We start from the raw sequence: 17,147 nt of genomic DNA, 5'->3' as shown, positions 1-17,147 counted from the left end.
GGACATGTGAAGCATGTTTGGCTTGGGCATGCGTATGGATCATAGGGGTGGTGCCCTTATGCAGTCTAATGGCATGGCAAGATGTAACACGCGGAAGCTCTGGGGTCTTCTTTCAGCCCTAAAAACTACTGAGAACATGCTGATGCAAAACTGAGACATGAAGAGAGAGTAGAGAGAGAGAGAGATACGGCTGGAAATTCAGTATATATCATATAGTACGAAAAGGTACTTTGTCTTCTTGAAAAGGTGAACATCACCAAAATCTAGTCCTAATGCTGGACCCTAAGGACCCAACTCATAAAGAGTTGAATGAATACAATGATGAGCATCTATGCTATTCGGCCAGCCGACTGGCCTCTTTTTGTCCATAATCAGTGCCGTCTGGTCCTCATGCAGCTGACAACAATCCTCTGCTCCTGACAGCCTTCAACGCAGCCGATAGTCCTTCTTCATGCTTTTGCTCCAATCCTTACACTGCGAAACAGCACTCTGTGCTCCATGTCCTAGTTCTAATGCTCTTTTTCTTGGCTGTCCCTTCTGGATTAGCCCTGAGAATGTCCATGGAATTTTTCATGCACATGACATCCCCCTCTGCTAAACTTGATGACGGGATTCCAACTTGTTCCTTGGATGAGTGTCATCATCCCAATCTTTTCCCAAAGTCCCTCTGTCATCCATCCATCTCTGGCAACCCTTTTCTCTGAAAGCCCAGCCCGGTCTCCAAAACCACTCTGTCTCGGAATAAGATCTATGCATCTGTTCCCTCCAGTCCCCAATCCATTCTTGCCCTAACTTTGAACACTTTCTTGGTCTTCATTCCTGAGAAATGAGTCTGGCACTCTCACATCACCCCTTGGAGGATAATCCTCCCTTGGGACCGTTTCCCGAGAACGTATCTGGCTCACAGGACTGCCATCCCCTCTGGCTTTGTGGAACACCACCAACAAACCTCTTGGGAGCTCTTCCCAATTGTGTGTTCCTTGCCTTGGGCTTCGTATCCGTGTACTTTCCTGTACCTTGGACCTGTACACCATCATATGGGACTGATTCAGTGTTTAGCTTTGCTAAGCCTGATGCTCTGATACCAATGTAACATGCGGAAGCTCTGGGGGTCTTCTTTCAGCCCTAAACACTACTGAGAACATGCTGATGCAAAACGCAGACATGAAGAGAGAGTAGAGAGAGAGAGAGATATGGCTGGAAATTCAATATATATCATATAGTACAAAAAGGTACTTTTCTACAGCCCTAGGCTGTCTTCTTGAAAAGGTGAACATCACCAAAATCTAGTCCTAATGCTGGACCCTAAGGACCCAACTCATAAAGAGTTGAATGAATACAATGATGAGCATCTATGCTATTTATAGGCACTTTGGAATATTGGGCTGCTGGCCGACTATTGGTCAGCCAGCCGACTGGCCTCTTTTTGTCCATAATCAGCTACTGAGAACATGCTGATGCAAAACGTAGACATGAAGAGAGAGTAGAGAGAGAGATATGGCTGGAAATTCAATATATATCATATAGTACAAAAAGGTACTTTTCTACAGCCCTAGGCTATCTTCTTGAAAAGGTGAACATCACCAAAATCTAGTCCTAATACTGGACCCTAAGGACCCAACTCATAAAGAGTTGAATGAATACAATGATGAGCATCTATGCTATTTATAGGCACTTTGGAATATTGGGCTGGTCGGCCAGCCGATTGGCCTCTTTTTGTCCATAATGAGCGCCGTTGGTCCTCATGCAGTCGACAGCAATCCTCTGGTCCCGACAGCCTCCAACGCAGCCGACAGTCCTTCTTCATGCTTTTGCTCCAATCCTTACACTGCCAAACAGCACTCTGTGCTTCATGTCCTAGTTCTAATGCTCTTTTTCTTGGCTGCCCCTTCTGGATTAGCCCTGAGAATCTCCATGGCATTTTTCATGCACATGACACAAGATGATTTGTGGCTATGTATTCTGCTTACTTTTCATTTGCAAGTACTTAAAGCTACTTATGGACTTATGGATTTATGAATATTTGGAACATAGTTGGCTCTTGTTCCTGTGTCTAGTTATTATCCGGTTTATGAAATTATGGATATATGAGACATAGTTGGTTCTTTTGCCTGTGTCTGGTTATTAGCAGAGTTGTTGACTCGGAATATGGATAAAGTTTCAATACAGTTGGTTCTTGTGCTTGTATCTAACTTGGGATCGTGGATCTGCATTTATGGCTTTAATGCTGGAATTATGAAATATTTCGGATTGGCAGTGCATTTGCTATTCTCGAAGGATATCTCAGTGATATTAGGTTTCTACAGTTGCGGACAACTGCTTTATTGTCACCATTTGGTCCCTTCACCAGTCTTGACCAGTGTTTCACACACTGGGCGGAACCAAGGTGTGAAGAGGGATTTTCCATAGAAGAAAGCTAGAGCATTTTAGTGGCATGCCCATGACACGGCCAGAAGAGAGAGAGCTGCCTGCTGTACGGCCAACGCAAGAGAGAATCACCAGGAGTTGTTGTACGGCCAACACAAGAGAGAAGAGAGAAAAATTTGCAGTTGGCTAGTAGAGGAGAGAGAGAAACTCCAAGAGGGATGCACATGGCAAAAAGAGAAGCACCCAACTCCTTTAATAAAGTCAACTAGCTATATTTGAAGTGCTTTTTCCCTTTTTGCCAAAAATAACCGGGTTGGCCCAAAATAACTACTTTATGCTTTTCTTGGCTTGTACTCCAAGTTTAAGCCCAAAAATATCAACTTTTATGCTTTTCCTAGCTTGATGCCCAAGTTTCATCTAGGTGCCTCCTTTTGTCCACCTGTCCATGCCCAAAATAATAATATGTTCAGCCCATCTTTAATGATTTGGGAACACACCGACTTATTGTCAAATCCCCACGGATCTTCCCTCGTGATCGATCTTTGTTCGAAACTCGAATCCTGCAAACAAACGAACAACAAACAAGCAAGGGGGTGCAGGCCTGACTCACCTCCCAACCATGACAGCCGTGGGCAAGCCCACAGTCTTGGCTGTCCCCACCGAGCCACGAGCTGAGCTAACTAGGATGACGTACCGACCAATCTCCTCCTCGCGACGTTCCATACCGCCACGAAGTTGCCCTCGCGGGCCTCGAGATTGCTGCCGGCCTCAGCTGCATAAAGCAGGTGCACGTCTGCACTAGATCCAGGCTCCAAGACCATAGAGCTCTCACAAACTCGCGAGACTCTCTATAATACAATAACTAACCTTGGCCACCCTTTTATAGGCTCTTGGCCGGTCATCGAGCGTCCACACTTGGCCGCCCGCCCGTCCATACTTGGGTGCCCGCCCGTTAGTTTTTCCCTAACTCAGCTCGTCAATCAGCCTGCCTAGTTCCAAGCTTCCCCAAGCCTCGAAACTAGTCTTGCATGCGTATAGCACACGGTAGATACCCACTGTGCACATGACATACTCCCCTTCCTCTAAGAGCTCACTCCTGAGCTCACTAAAAAGCCAGGGTAATCTCTCTGAAGAGAAGTCAATGTCTCCCATGTAGCGTCCTCCTCAACACGATCCTTCCACTTGATCTTGTATTCCGTGATAAGCGTATGACGCAATCTTCGTTCACGAAAGCCACGAATCTTTTCAGGTTCGTGCGGAACAAATGTCATGTCCTGGACATCTATAATTTCTTGAGGAGTAACTAACTGATCTGCTCCACCCAGTACTTCCTTAAGTCTACTGACATGAAATACAGGATGAACTTTTACATGAGAAGGCAAATCCAATTCATATGCAACTGAACCAATCCGTCGTGTAACACGAAATGGTCCACAGTATCTAGGGGATAATTTCGGAGATCTACCTGTCTGTAAAGTCTCGGAATCTTTCGGAACTCGCAAATATACCATCGTTCCTTCAGAGAACTCTCTAGGTGAACGATGTCTATTAGAATAAAACCTGTCTCGGTCTTGAGCACTTCTAATAGATTCCTTTGCAACTTGTAACATTTCCTGCATATCTTGCAAAAAATTACGTGCTGCATCATGCTGAAGTCCTGAGAATCCTAGTGTAACAGGTGATCTTGGTTGAAAACCGTACATAAGCATGAAAGGACTAAACCCTGTACTCGTATGCTTAGTACTGTTATATGCAAATTCTAACATAGGAAGATGATCCTCCCATGAACTTTGTCTTTTGGATACATATGCTCGAAGCATATCCTCCAAAATCTGATTCACTCTTTCAGTTTGGCCATCAGATTGAGGATGATCAGAGGAACTCAAATTCAAAGTTGTTTCCAACTTCTCGAAAACAAGTTTCCAAAAGTCACTCGTAAACTTAGAGTCCCTATCACTGACTATGTCCTGCGGTAACCCGTACAGTCTAAACAATTGCTCGATAAACTGCCGAGCTAATTGCGTAGCTGTAATAGTCTTCCGGGTCGGTAAAAATCTAGCCATCTTTGTCAAGCGATCTACCACAACCCAAATAGAATCATGGCCTTGATGTGTTCTTGGCAATCCGGTAATAAAATCCATGGAAATACTTTCCCACTTATTACCTGGGATTTGCAAAGGATGCAACAACCCAGCCTGTCTAAAGCGTTCAGCTTTATTTGCCTGACAAATCTGACACTTGAGAACATAATCTTCTACATACCCTTTCATCTTCGGCCAATAAAAAGTGTGTTTCACTAATGATAGTGTCCTGTGTACCCCAGGGTGTCCAGCAGAAGGGGCGTCGTGACACTCCCTCAGAATCTTGGACCTAATGTCCGGGATCTGTGGTACACAAATTTTGTCATTACGGAATAGTAAACCATTCCGAATCATCCACTGACCTCCTGCAGCCTGAATGGTAGACTGCTCAGTCATCGAGTCTTGGTCAATCAATGAGCTCCCGTCCTGGATCTTCTGCCAAAATGGACCAAAATAACTATCAGTCCTGCAAAGCCCTCTCAATGACTGAAATAAGTCAGTAGAAATCTCGGTGAATGACAAAGAATTCACCTCTCTAATCCGACTAAGCGCATCTGCAATATTATTCATGGACCCTTTCCGATAACGGATCTCAAAATCAAAATCTTGCATTAACTCTGCCCAACGAGCTTTCCTTCCTCTCAAATACAACAAAACCGAGAAAAGAACGAAGTTGTTTCACTGTTCGCGGTATAGGCCAGTCCAAAACCTTCTGAACTCGGTCATAGTCAATGCTCAACCCATCTCTAGTGATCTTGTGTCCCAAGTAAATGATGTCGGTCATAAAGAACTCACATTTACTCAACTTAGCATATGGTCGATTCTGTCTCAAAATAGATAAGACAATCATGAGGTGTCTGACATGATCCTCAAGAGTACGGCTATATATCAAAATATCATCCAGGAACACCACCACAAATTTTCCCAAATGTTCACGAAAAAGATCGTTCATCATGGAAAGTGGCTGGAGCATTGGTTAACTCAAAAGGTAATACGAGAAACTCGTAATGGCCATACCTATTCCGAAAGGCGGTTCTTTCGACATGCCTTTCATGAATACGTATCTGGTGATAGCCAGTACGTAAATCGATCTTCGTGAAATATTTCGCTCCTGCTAACCGGTCAATTAGGTCATCTGATCTAGGGAGAGGATAACGGTTCTTAATTGTCAGCTTGTTCAATCTTTTGTAATCTATACACATTCTCCAAGTATTGTCCTTCTTTCTCCTAAGCAACACAGGTGCACCCCAAGGTGATTTACTTGGACGGATCTGGCCCATCCTCAGATAATCTTCGAGTTGTTTAGCCAACTCATCTTCCTCAGCTTGGCTCATCCTATAAGGTGGAATACTCACAGGATGAGCACCAGGGATCAAGTCAATACGATGATCTACTGCCCGTTCAGGTGGTAAACCCGATGGCAATTCCTTAGGAAATACATCTTGAAACGAATCAAGTATCTTCTGTAATTCTTTGCTTTCAAACACACTTAATTCATTCACATCCATGGAAGGGATGAGAAAAGAAGAAAGTGGAATCAAGATACAATGGAAAGCGGTGTACAAAGAAGAATTCATTATATTTCCAAAATCAATTGTATTTACAAGAGGTCCCTGAGAGGGATGGATACAATCACCTAAAATACTATACTTGGAGTCCCTATGCTGAAAAGAAAAAATATGACTAGACCAATCTATCTGGACGTCAAGAGTCTTAAACCACTCAATCCCTAATAACAAGTCTACATTTTCCAGATGCATAACATAGCATTCCAGAGTATCTTTGTAGTCCTGAATCTGGATTGGAAGCATCTCCACCTTGCGATCCCAAACTTGTCTTCCCGCAGGTAGACGTACCTCATAGGTATGGTTGCTGAGTGTCGTATCAAGACTCAATTTCTGCACAAGTTTGTAGTTAACAAAGTTATGCGAACTGCCAGGGTCTAACAGAATGTGAATTTTCTGGCCATTCACTTCTCCATAAACTCGGAGAAGATCATGCATGCCAAATACTTTAGAATTGAACAGACAATCAGAACAAGTACTAGGGCGAGAAAGTACAGTAATTGACGTACCTGTCAAAGACAACTGGTTAGCTGCCTTTGGCTTGGGTCCTGCGTTTGACTTGGTACCCTTTTTCTTCGGGCACTCATTACGCATGTGTCCTTTTTCTTCGCAGATAAAACAACGTCCTTCCTTCTTGAGCTTCAAAGCCCTAAGAAGTCGTTTCTTCTTCGCGGGTGTCGAACTTGTATTCTTCGAAGGTTGGTCCGAAGACTTGCCTTCAGTCGAGTTAGCCATAGGTGCGGAGAACTTTCTTTTATGCTTGTTCCCCTGCTCGGTAACGGGTTTTGACTTGGAAGAGACCATCGTATCATCATAGATACGAGCTGAATGAATGGCCTCGTCCAAAGTTTTACATTTGTTATTTTTAACCCCCTGTAATCGGTACGAGTCTGGTAAACCAGCTATGAAAAACCCCAAAAGAGTAGTGGGATCCATCTATGTAGCTTTCATCTGCAAGTCACGAAACTTCTGGAGGTAGACCTCATAAGTGAGGTGCTGCGAGGTCATGGTCAAAGCTGAAAACCGGGCTACAACATCATAATCATCCTCTTTCTTGAGGAATTCTTTCTTGAAAATGTCTTCGAATTGTGCCCAAGTCGTTGGCTTAGGGTTGAGTTCCTTCCACCAAAGCAAAGCTTTGCCGGACAGGAAACCTGCTGCTAACTGTATCTTCTTTCCATCATCATATGGATGAAACTGAAAGTGAACTTGCCACTTGTGTAGCCACGTGTCCACGATCTCCTTGGTTCGCTGCTTTTGCTCGCCCCCAAACGGTTCCGGAGTAATATTGGGGCCTAAAGCAGAAGCCAAGGTATCCATTCCCGAGAAAGTAGAGAGGGTAGTGGTCAATAGAGCGATGGAGTTCTGCAAAGCTTGCATCTGGGCTGCGATTTGTGCCTGACGTTCCGCCGAAGAAGCTTCGAGAGCTACTTTGAACTCTTGGAAATCTGATTTTGACACAAACTCGTCAAAAAGATCGGCATCAGTGCCTTCCGTAGCCGGCAAGCCTTCGCGTTCCACGAGGGGCTCCAACTCTGATTCTTGGGTCGACATCGTGAAGAGGGTACGTAGAGAGAAAATTTGATCTTTGCACAACAAAAGTGCAAGCGAACTTGAGAGCTTGAGAGCTTGAAAACTTGAGAACTTGAGAACTCAAGAGAGGTGTGGCAAGAAGCCCACTAGAGGGGTTTTATAAAGGTTTCCCAAAAGCCAAAAAAAATCTCGAAAAGCTATGCTTAGCTTTTGCTTTAGCTTTTGTGTTTTTTGTTTTGTTTTTTTTCCTTGAATATATATATATATATATATATATATATATATATATATATATATATATTAATATATATATATATGGATATATATATTCGCTTTTCTAAAAAAAATAATAATAATAAACACCTTTGGAAACCTTGGAGAGGGGAGGACTTTTAAACCTTTTTAAAAAAAAAAAAATTTAAACTCCCCTAAAAAAAACAAAAACGAAAGCACTAAAAAAGTATGCTTTCCTTGCGTTTTGTTTTTTCTTCTTTTTTTTTTCTCCTCTTGGATTAGCCCGCCTGGCTGCCATCGTGGACTGCTGACGTCACCTGCTGCAGAGCTGCTTTTGCTAGCTCTCCTGCCGGCGCCACGCCAGCCTGCCGCCGTCGGCTGCACCGTCGCTCGAGCGCCTGCGCCGCCAGTTTGTCCGCCAGCGTGCGCTTCACGCCAGCCTGCTGTGCGTGAGCTGGGTGCCTGCTGCTGTGCGTGGCCTAGCCTGGCCGGTGCGCTAGGCTGCGTAGGCCTGGCTGCCTGGCTACGCAGGCCTGGCCAGCCTGGGGTGGCTGCGCAAGCCGCCAGGCTTGGCCGCCCGACTGCCTACAGGCCTAGTCCGCCTGGTGACACACCCGCCCGCCTGCAACGTATCAGCCCACCTGCCACGTCAACAAATCTAGGCCAGCAAACCCTCTCGCCAGCGAATCGATCACCCAACGCTCTCTCTCTCTTGCGCCAAAAGGCAACGAAAAGCAAACATGCTTTTTCGTTTTCTCTTTTTTTTTCTGTTTTCTCTCCCTGCAAGTTATGCGACTGCACACAAGGCCTCTTCTTTGCAAAGCAATCAACCCTATTAAAACTACCATCTACCATCAACATGGGGTTCTTTGATGAAGAAAAAACACATACAAAATCTGAAAACTGCAGTATGCACAGAAAAAACAGCAAGTTTTTTAACACATACCGTTCTTCGACCTCTTCTTCTCTACCTACCGACTTGCTCGTTCACGAGGTATGCTCTGATACCACTGTCAAATCCCCACGGATCTTCCCTCGTGATCGATCTTGGTTCGAAACTCGAATCCTGCAAACAAACGAACAACAAACAAGCAAGGGGGTGCAGGCTTGACTCACCTCCCAACCATGACAGCCGTGGGCAAGCCCACAGTCTTGGCTGTCGCCACCGAGCCACGAGCTGAGCTAACTAGGATGACGTACCGACCAATCTCCTCCTCGCGACGTCCCATACCGCCACGAAGCTGCCCTCGCGGGCCTCGAGATTGCTGCCGGCCTCGGCTGCATAAAGCAGGTGCACGTCTGCACTAGATCCAGGCTCCAAGACCATAGAGCTCTCACAAACTCGCGAGACTCTCTATAATACAATAACTAACCTTGGCCACCCTTTTATAGGCTCTTGGCCGGTCATCGGGCGTCCACACTTGGCCGCCCGCCCGTCCATACTTGGGTGCCCGCCCGTTAGTATTTCCCTAACTCAGCTCGTCAATCAGCCTGCCTAGTTCCAAGCTTCCCCAAGCCTCGAAACTAGTCTTGCATGCGTATAGCACACGGTAGATACCCACTGTGCACATGACACTTATAAACGTTATAAGTCACTTTATTGAATAAAATCCCATGCTGCTCATGCCGTATGGCCAGATTTAGGCCTGTTTATGGAGCTGATTTTGGGGCTGATTTGAGAGCTCTTTTGGGGCTGATTTATGGCTCTATTTTGGAGCTGATTTGGCACGGAACTCGGGGCTGTTTTGGGCTCCGTACCGGGCTGTTTTATGGACAGTTTATGGGCTGATTATGAGCTGGTTATGGGACTGTTTTGAGACAGTCTTCGGATTGCTTTTTGAGTGCAGTGTTTGTATCTTGGCTCTAGATGGAGATCTGGGTAAGAGATTTGTGCTAATGCTTTGTGGAAAATCCGGTGTTGTATGCACCTACACCTTGGTATCTTGTAAAAGCTTCTCTCTAAATAAATAAAGTTCCTACGGGGGGACGGCCGTTCCGGCTCAGTCCGGTCTTATTGTATTATTTATGGTTCTTCCGCTGTGTTATCATGCTGTGTCTTTGGTATTTGAAACGTTGGTCTGGTCTATTATTGTTGCTCCGGGAGTTCCCTCTATTTGTGACACCTCAACTGTGGAATGCAAGTGTTCCAAGCATATCCATATGTTCCAAGTATATCCATATGTTTGAGGCGTATACATATGTGTCAAGTACATCCATATGTTCCCATTACTAGCCTTGTTTGGTGAGCTGGCGCATTTGGTCTTTTCCCATATCTGTGGTGTCATCTGCTCATCTGGCAACATCTCTATGCCTTTTCTTTAACCACTAGCTTTGTTCTTGATGGTACTTCTGAAGGAATGCACAACGGAAGATGGGAAAGTGGAAACACAAGAGAGAGAGTGAGAGAGAGAGAGATGGAGAGAAATGCAAGTATATGCCTGCTCTCAATATCACCAAACAAGAAACACATGCTGGTACAAGTCCCGAGCAAGAGGGGAAGATGGCCTCGTATGTGAGGGACTGCAGCAAGCCAATATGTAGAGACAAAGCAATAAATGTGAGAGAGGGAAGGCTTAGCTATATATATGCCCAAATAGGGGCAGCCGACTAGCTCTTCATGACCTGTAGCTAACATGGTCAGCCCTATAAAGGCTAAAATAGGACACCACAAAAGAAGCCAGCAGCAAGTGGATTGTAACTTGGTTGAACACAATGCTAATCAATACACTTAAATACACTAAGATTTGATGGACACTTGCTTAAATACAAGAAGTAAATTGTTGAATTGACAAGAGACACAATGAGCCGGAACGGCCGACCCCTCCCTCAAATAAAGTATATTGATCTTGGGAGACTCAAGTACATAGTGTCATGGGCATTTCTGACCAGATTTCCATACCAATGCATATGAATACAGTATTACAAACAAGTGGTTGTCGATGTAGACTTGCAATCCACACTACCCTCTCAAGTGCCCATGTTCCCTACCATCTGCTCTCTATTGTTCCACCAACACATGGTAGCAACAATCTGCAAGAGAGCATGTAGGACAAGAGAACACTACACAGGGTATGTGATCTTGTAATCCGGTTCCTCCCTCTTGCTACTTGTTTCCATATTTAAGCATTAAAGCTTACCAATTGCAAGTAGAGTCGATGACAGCGGAAGTCTTCACAATGGAAGTCCTTGGAGTGAAGAGATCTTCGATTTGTCGCATTTCTTCGCGACAAAAGTCTTTAAGAGAATGAAGGGAACATTGGGAAAGCTTCCCCTATGGTTCAATTTGAGAAAGGAGGGCTGAAATTAGGGTTTTCAGCAAAAAGATCAGAAATTACAGCAATAAAGAGAGCTGTTTTGTTGAATTTCAGTCATTGGGAGTGTGTAGGAGAGTGATTAGCATCCGGAAACACTCTTGGAAGCTTGAGAAACACCTTAGCAAGCTTGGAAATGCAGTTGGGAAGGAGAAAGTGCAGAAAATGCAGCCCAACAGCCCTCATGAAGGAGGTGCCAATCTCTAGAGAGAGGAGTGAGGTGGTGAGTTGTCTAGTGTAGGTGGCAGGCAGGTGCTTTGTGGAGCAAGCTAGAGTGGACACATGGCTGGTTACTCCCTTTGTACAAAGGGGATAAGGTCTGAGCGGTGGACATTGGGTTATGTCCACCTCGGGACATCAGTGTGTGTGAACACCGAGCTGGTCATAATTTATAAGTGAGTTTTGGTCGCCCAAAACTTAATGAAGTGTGTACACACTCACTTATAAATTAGTGCTAACTCCTAAGGCTAGGTTTATGACCAATACTTACCACCTGTAACCATGTCAGCAGGCAGTTGGACCGAGGCATTGCATCAAAAGCTTTGCAAAGTCCACAAAACTATAGTTGACAGCCATCTGCCTTGGCTTGCTCGATGATAGCCCGAAGCATGAATATGTGATCCATCGTGGAGAAGGTCCTATGGGCTAGGAGGGGTGCTGGGGTGTCGCCTGCATAAGAGAGGTGCTCTGTCAAATCCCCATAGGATCTCCTCGTGGAACGCTTGTGGTACAAGACTCGAAACCTGCAAACAAACAAACAAATGTGAAGAGGGTGCAGGCCTGACTCACCTCCCAACCTCGACAGTCGTAGGCAAGCCCACAAGTCTTGGTTGTCCCCACCGAGCCACGAGCTGAGCTAACTAGATGGACGTACCGACCAATCTCTACCTCGTGACGTCCCATACTGCCACGAAGCTACCCTAGCGGGCCTCGAGACTGTTGCCGGCCTCGGTTGCATGAAGCAGGGGCCTAAAGCAGATGCCAAGGTATCCATACCCGAAAGAGTAGATAGGGTAGGAGTCAGCAAAGAGATGGAGTTCTGTAAAGCCTGCATCTGCGTGGCGATTTGTGCTTGACATTCCAAGGAAGAAGCTTCGAGAGCAACTTTAAATTCTTGGAAATCTGATTTTGACACATAATCGTGGAAAAGATCGGCATTGGTATCTTCCGTAGCCGGCAAGCCTTCACGTTCGATAAGGGGCTCCAACTCGGATTCTTGGGTCGACATCTTGAAGAGGGCAAGGTGAGAGAAAAAATATTTATCTTGCACAAGGAGAGTGCTAGAGAACTCGAGAGCTTGAGAGCTTGAGAACTTGAGAGATGTGTGACTAGAAGCCTGCTTAAGGGGAATATATAGGCTTCCCCAAAAGCTATCTTTAGCTTTTGCTTTTGTGTTTTTATATATATATATATATATATATATATATATATATATATATATTTTTGTTTTCTTAAAAAAACAACACCTATAAAGCATACAGTGGGTTTTTAAACCCTTTACTAAGGTTTAGCCAAAAAAACGAAAGCAAGGTAGCGTAGTTTTTTTTTTCTTTCTTAAAAATACCAGAGAGGGATGACAGAGATCAGAGCTCAGTTTCACAGGGAGGGTGCGGAGCGACTGGCTCGCTTCAGAGCAGACCCAGGCATGTTCTTCAAGGAGCTGTGGACACCCCCTTCATTGATGTATACCATTCTATACCCCCAGTATGGTACATGATGGAGCTAGCTAGGTTGCATATCATGATTGTATACTCCATGCATATAGCTTTGCATTCTCCTAGTAGTAGAGCTCCATCACCTCCCCCACTCACTGTACTTATTGCACACCCAGATTCAGCTTTTTTAGTTCAGTACTTTTTCATTTTGTTGGGATGACAGAGGATACCCCACACAGGTACACTGATTTGTCTCATAGGCCAAGTTCGGTCTTTTGGAAGACGTTAATAAAATCTCTCTCTCTCTCTCTCTCTCTCTCTCTCTCTCTCTCTCTCTTACAAAAACACAGCCGACTGGCTTTTCTTTTTTCTCTCTCGTGAAATTGTTCACATAGTTCAAAAACATCTTTCCTCTTCTTTGCAAAGCAAACAACCCTTTCTAGACCAGAATCTCCATCATCACGGGTTCCTATGATGAAAAAGCAACATACTGAATCTGAAAAAAACAGCAGTATGCACAGAAAAAACAGCAAGTTTCTCGAACTCATACCTTTTCTTCGACCTCTTTTTCTCTACCTACCGACTTGCTCGTTCACGAGGCTTGCTCTGATACCACTGTCAAATCCCCATAGGATCTCCTCGTGGAATGCTCCTGGTACAAGACTCGAAACCTGCAAACAAACGAACAAACGTGAAGGGGGTGCAGGCCTGACTCACCTCCCAACCTCGACAGCCGTGGGCAAGCCCACAAGTCTTGGCTATCCCCACCGAGCCACGAGCTGAGCTAACTAGATGGACGTACCAACCAATCTCTACCTCGTGACGTCCCATACCGCCACGAAGCTATCCTCACGGCCTCGAGACTGCTACCGGCCTCGGCTGCATGAAGCAAGTGCACGTCTGCACCACTAGATCCAGGCTCTTGACCATAGAGCTCTCACAAAGTCATGCGAGACTCTATATGACTAATGACTAACCTTGGTCACCCTTTTATAGGCTCTTGGCTGGTCATTGGGCGTCCCCACCTGGGTGCTCGCCCATCCATACTTGGGTGCCCGCCCGTTAGTCTATCCCTAACTCAGCTCGCCAATCAGCGTGCCTAGCTCCAAGCTTCCCCAAACCTCGAAGCTAGTCTTGTGTGCGTGTAGTACACGGTAGATACACACTGTGCACATGACATGCTCAGCCATAAGCCCCTTGTGATCCTGTGATGACTGGCAGGTCTGAATCTTGTATTAAATGTCTATGAAACTCTCAAAGGGTCTATGAGTTAAACATATATGATCCATGGCTGGATGTCAGAAACATGAAAAAAGAAACATCTACCAGATAAATCAGGGCCTACGTACTATGTGAGCTTGTGTATACAAAAAGAGAGCCAAAGCTCATCCTGCTTCTGAATGGTGTACAATGCTGCAATGTCCACCTTCTATGGTAGTACATCTCCATGGCATTTGAGGATGTTCTGAATTTGAAGGTGGTGGGGGAGAGAGAGAGAGAGAGAGAGAGAGAGCCATTCAAAGCATTATTAAAGTTGAAAAAAAGATTTTTCGACACGACTCCAATGAGTTTTGAACTATCCACTACACCACATCCTAACACCTATTTAAGTGTTGTTACTAAGATGAAATAATTCATACCTCTTTATATTTAAACAAAGGATACTTTGGAAAATCCTCTTTGTGTGTACACATATGTAGCCTAACGTTGGTTTTTAATCCTTGTTCGTTGTATGTATACATATGTAGCCTAATATTGTTTCTAATCCTTGTTCGTTAATGTATGTGATAGTATACATGCCTAAAGGGTGATTCTCCTAGGTATGAGCCATGATACATAGCAGATGAAATTTCTTTCTATCTTTAGCGGTGCATTTGCCCTATCGACTACTTATTTGCTGTACTAATTCTTTCTATTTGCTACTTCCCTTAGTGCTAGGCTTCATTATGGCTGAGTCCGCCCTGCATCTCCGGAGGTTTGACAGAAACTCAGTACGAAGGGCTTTGTGTGAATATATGCTCTTGTGTGTGTGTGTGTGTGTGTGGAGTGCGTGTGTGAGAGCATGTCTTGATACAGAGTTCTACACCCACTATTGGGCACTGATGACGTTAGTGGGGATGTCGTAGTATCTAGTCCATACTATGCATAATGGAGTTGATAGTTATATAGTCTTGTGGATTGACTACCATGAGTATATAACATGCACGTTTCTAAAAGGTGAATTTGGGAATGTTCCTGGATTCATCTAGGTATATAATTCAGCCGTATTAGCGGACGTGCAGATTTCACATTGTGAAGTTTTCGTCCGAGTTGCGGCCAGTTGATGCCCTATCAACTACTTATTTGCTGTACTAATTCTTTCTATTTGCTACTTCCCTTAGTGCTAGGCTTCATTATGGCTGAGTTTGCCCTGCATCTCCAGAGGTTTGACAGAAACTCAGCACGAAGGGCTGTGTGTGAATATATGCTCGTGTGTGTGTGTGTGTGGAGTGTGTGTGTGAGAGCATGTCTTGATACAGAGTTCTACACCCACTATTGGGCATTGATGACGTTAGTGGGGATGTTGTAGTATCTAGTCCATACTATGCATAATGGAGTTGATAGTTATATAGTCTTGTGGGTTGACCACTATGAGTATAGAACATGCATGTTCCTGAAAGGTGAATTTGGGAATGTTCCTGGATTCATCTACGTATATAATTCAGCCGTATTAGCGGACATGTAGATTTCACATTGTGAAGTTTTCGTCCGAGTTGCGGCCAGTTGATATTGTGCTTATTCTTTCTATCTTTAGCGGTGCATTTGCCCTATCAACTACTTATTTGCTGTACTAATTCTTTCTATTTGCTACTTTCCTTAGTGCTAGGCTTCATTATGGGTGGGTCTGCCTTGCATCTTTGGAGGTTTGACAGAAACTCAGTACGAAGGGCTTTGTGTGAATATATGCTCTTGTGTGTGTGTGTGTGTGTGTTTGTGTGGAGTGCATGTGTGAGAGTATGTCTTGATATAGTCTTCTACACCCACTATTGGGCACTGATGACGTTAGTGGGGATGTCGTTGTATCTAGTCCATACTATGCATAATGGAGTTGATAGTTATATAATCTTGTGGGTTGACTACCATGAGTATATAACATGCACATTCCTAAAAGGTGAATTTGGGAATGTTCCTGGATTCATCTAATTCAGCTGTATTAGCGGACATGTAGATTTCACATTGTGAAGTTTTCGTCCGAGTTGTGGCCCGTTGATATTGTGCTTATTCTTTCTATCTTTAGCGGTGCAATTGTCCTATCAACTACTTATTTACTGTACTAATTCTTTCTATTTGCTACTTCCCTTAGTGCTAGGCTTCATTATGGTTGAGTCTGCCCTGCATCTTTGGAGGTTTGACAGAAACTCAGTATGAAGGGCTTTGTGTGAATTTATGCTCTTGTGTGTGTGTGTGTGTGTGTGTGTGTGTGGAGTGCGTGTGTATGGAGTGCGTGTGTAAGAGCATGTCTTGATACAGAGTTCTACACCCACTATTGGGCAATGATGATGTTAGTGGGGATGTCGTAGTATCTAGTCCATACTATGCATAATGGAGTTGATAGTTATATAGTCTTGTGGGTTGACTACAATGAGTATATAACATGCACGTTTCTGAAAGGTGAATTTGAGAATATTCGTGGATTCATCTAGGTATCTGCCCTGCATCTCTTGAGATTTGACAGAAACTCAGTACGAAGGGCTTTGTGTGAATATATGCTCTTATGTGTGTGTGTGTGTGTGTGTAGAGTGCGTGTGTAAGAGCATGTCTTGATACAGAGTTCTACACCCACTATTGGGCAATGATGACGTTAGTGGGAATGTCGTAGTATCTAGTCCATACTCTGCATAATGGAGTTGATAGTTATATAGTCTTGTGGGTTGACTACCATGAGTATATAACATGCACGTTCCTAAAAGGTGAATTTGGGAATGTTCCTGGATTCATCTAGGTATATAATTCAGCCGTATTAGCGGACATGCAGATTTCACATTGTGAAGTTTTCGTCCGAGTTGTGGCTAGTTGATATTGTGCTTATTCTTTCTATCTTTAGCGGTGCATTTGCCCTATCAACTACTTATTTAGTGTACTAATTCTTTCTATTTGCTACTTCCCTTAGTGCTAGGCTTCATTGAAGGCACTCAAGGATTAGGGTTAGGGTTTACAGAAGGCAATCAGGCATGGAAACCAAGAGAGAGGAGAGAACACGACTTCCAGTATGCTTCAATGATCAGAAAAGTGAAGTACAATAGCCACATCCCTAAAAGATAAGTGTTCACATGTCCGGCCATAAATGTGCCGGGTGGACCAAAACACTTATAAACTGCATATAAGTGAAACTGACCTAAACTGGGAGAAAAAACCTCCACT

The 17,147-nt window shown here is 44.3% G+C and overlaps 1 protein-coding gene across 5 annotated transcripts in view; it reads left to right on the top strand.

Moving 5' to 3' along the window:
- LOC147618088 (uncharacterized) overlaps nucleotides 1–17,147 on the top strand; it is a 55,183-nt gene that overhangs the window by 25,408 nt on the left and 12,628 nt on the right. The gene's annotated exons all lie outside the window — the stretch shown is intronic.

Source organism: Cibotium barometz, chromosome 35, assembly GCF_041138505.1.
Source record: "Cibotium barometz isolate CiBa-2024 chromosome 35, ASM4113850v1, whole genome shotgun sequence".
Lineage (NCBI taxonomy): Eukaryota > Viridiplantae > Streptophyta > Polypodiopsida > Cyatheales > Cibotiaceae > Cibotium > Cibotium barometz.
This window is presented reverse-complemented; position numbering and strand designations above follow the sequence as displayed.